General features: G+C 31.8%; 1 protein-coding gene across 1 annotated transcript in view; it reads right to left on the reverse strand.

Annotated features, from left to right (window-relative positions):
• LOC119593176 (orexin receptor type 1-like) overlaps positions 1-449 on the reverse strand; it is a gene marked incomplete at its 5' end in the record, with an annotated part of 128,215 nt that overhangs the window by 69,020 nt on the left and 58,746 nt on the right.

Consider the following 449-nt stretch of genomic DNA (forward strand, 5'->3'; position numbering starts at 1 on the left):
AGAAGTGGTGGTAAAACTGAATATTTTTCAAATTCATATTCTACAAACAAATGGACTTAACTAAAATTTCTCATTGTATACTCGACAGTTGAACAAAATATTTTATCTTAACAATATCAAGCACGTACAGCCTTTTGTATAAAATACGCATTTTTTTTTTTTTAGATTATTTAGAGGTGTTAAAATGAAAGCGCCACATATTATTTGGGAAGGGGACTAGAATGTATGATTTTGGTATAAATGTCAAGACATTTTTTTTTTTTTTTTGGGGGGGGGGTCAAACGCCCTCCACAATAATCTGATTTTTTCCCTTGAGCAACTTGACCTAAAAGAAGTAGATAGGTAGACTGTTCTACATTTCGCCTTCTCATTATGGTTTGTCTAAGAATTGCAGTTCCGTGAGAATCGATTATCTACAGAAACAAAAAATTCAATTCTCAGTGAATTCT

This window comes from Penaeus monodon, chromosome 31 (genome assembly GCF_015228065.2).
Source record: "Penaeus monodon isolate SGIC_2016 chromosome 31, NSTDA_Pmon_1, whole genome shotgun sequence".
NCBI classification, from domain to species: domain Eukaryota; kingdom Metazoa; phylum Arthropoda; class Malacostraca; order Decapoda; family Penaeidae; genus Penaeus; species Penaeus monodon.